Below are 2,582 nucleotides of genomic sequence, written 5' to 3'. Positions count from 1 at the left end.
AGCCTTTTTCCTCAGCGTTTTACCATAGCAAAATGTGTGTACGTAGCATCATGTTTGTCTAGTGATGTCATCATCATATGTCTGTAGCCTTTTTCCTCAGCTTTTTCCTCAACGTGTGTGTAGCCTGTACATCCTAGACTCAAATCTGAAGACGTTATGCAAGCACGACCACCGCTCACTTCACATTGGGTGTGATTCTTTCCAATTTTTCTGGCCGATGGGTTACCAGATTCCTTCCGGGGTAAGACCAACACAAGGGACACTAACAAACTGAACAACTGAAGGCCAAAGTTGGAGTTAAACTGGACAGTCTAGACTAGAGGTTGTTGCAGAGGGGAGGATGATGGGGATGCTGGACCCTGATCCTGATGAACCTAGGCCGTCTCCCATCCCCTCTATAGGGTTAGGGAGCTTTCTCAGCCATGGACCCATTCTGTATAATAGGTCAGAGCAATTTGGTCAGTCCTTTGTACCGCCATCAAGCTCCTCAAACAAGCTCCCATACTGTATGCCCTATTCTGTTCTTGGATTAATTGTGTGTGGGTGTGTGCATGTGACTGAGTATAGTCTATCTCAGGGGTAGGCAACCTTAGGCACAGGTGCCAACATTGGCACAGGGGAGTGTGATCCCTGGCACACTGGCAGAAGTGTGAGAGAGAGGATTTATATTTTAAAATCAAATATTGTTTTAAACGTGTTCGATTAAATTTAGTCACCTAATTCGCACCAAATGACATCCTGCACATAATTCTACATTAATTAAAATTCTGAACTTTGACTGGGGAGGGAGTCGGGGAGGTAGGTGGGTTATCGAGTCTAATGATCGTTATAACAATGTCCTGACAATCAAAATATGTCAGAATTTTGATAGGGTGTCATTAAAACGTATGTTGACATGGCACACTGACTATCTAGAAAATAAAAAAGGTTGCTTCATTTTAAAAATCACACCCGTGTGAACTGAGCGGTGGTCGTGGAGGCTGCGCAACAGCAAAACAAATATATAATAATAATAATAATTATAATAAAAAAGATAAAAAATAAAATAAAAGAAAAGATTAAAAATAAATAAATAATAAAAAATAATAATAATATGGGGGGGGGGGGGGGGGGGGGGTGCTTGCTTGCTTGCGTGTGAGAGAGAGAGCCATCCATCCATCCATGTCACTCAGGCCACCACTGGTATTGCAGTTAGGGTTGTTCGATATGGCCAAAAAATAAAATCTCGATTATTTTCTCTGAAATCCCGATTTTCGATTTCGATTTCGATTTTTTGTTAAAAGAATAATACATTGTTTCAACTATTTTGTTTTCATTTAAAAAATGCAAGGAAATGATTTTTTTTTTCATTATTGTTTCATTTTTTGATTTTTTTTATATAGCCAAATAGCAAAATGCAATAAAACAATAAGGGTATTAATAATAATAACTTTAGTTGTGCAACAATCACATACAACTTAGCGTCCTTAGTGTTTCATTATCAATAGTGAGTGACAAAACAGCCAAAACAAGCCAGCTCTTGGAGGCTGGTGAGGCATTTTGGTAGGCATTTCGCCTACCAAAATGTAATTCCTGGCTACGCCCCTGCCCTGCACCACTCATGCACGGAGATGTTGACTGATTGTAAACGGAGGCGAAGCGCTTCGCTTCCCGACGCAAAATTAACACAGTGACAGGGACAGTAGGAGACTACAGTCAGTAGGTGGGTAACACAGAATTAATAAGCTTCTTTCAAACTACAACAAGTAAGTAAGTTTACCAGCTCAGCAGCGTTTTGTTCTGTTTGCTGCTTGAACCATCGCGAGTGACCGCAGTGCTGAGGTGAACTCTGCTCAGTCTGATGTGCGCTAAACGCGCATCAAAGAAATTACACATCAGATAGAAAGTAGTAGGCTATTAATTTGGTGTCGGACCTTGTCGTCCTGCTTTAGGAGGACGGGGCTGTGTACTTTTTGCGCGTGCAAGGCTCCAATGAGTAAGAATTTCCCTAATTAAAGTGAAAATCGATTTTACGATTTCCATTTTTTTAAATCTTCCAAAGGAAAAAAACCGGGTTACGATTAAAAATCGATTAATCGAACAACCCTAATTGCAGTTGATGCTCAGGGCAGACTAGACTCAACAGCACCTCTCTGGTCACCAGGGGTACTTAGGCTACATACGGACCCACCCACCCACCTACATAGACGGATACACACACGGCCACGCTATGGAGACGGTGTGACCACCGCTCAAAAAGGTTGCTGACCTCACTCTATCTACTAATGTATTGAAGTATTGTTCTAACTTCAGTGCCCAGTATATTTATTTTCTATTGTGCACTTTTAATTTTTACTCCTCTTACTATGCGCTGCTGCACCCTGAACCACCACCCCAAACAGGATTAATAAAGGGTTATCCTATCCTATCCTATCCGAATGCTAGGGTGTTGCATTCTGACTGCAACAAGATATGTCTGTATTAATCTGCATATGAATTGTACTTATTGACAGAAAATACATGGTTGCAATGAAAATGGCATAGAATTCTTGGCGTTCTGCATAGATAAAGGTTAAACATGACGCATTGTGATCATCTGGACT

This window comes from Nannobrachium achirus, assembly GCF_963921795.1.
Source record: "Nannobrachium achirus genome assembly, chromosome: 10".
Lineage (NCBI taxonomy): Eukaryota > Metazoa > Chordata > Actinopteri > Myctophiformes > Myctophidae > Nannobrachium > Nannobrachium achirus.
The sequence above is the reverse complement of the archived record's forward strand: the minus strand, read 5'-3'. Positions refer to the sequence as shown.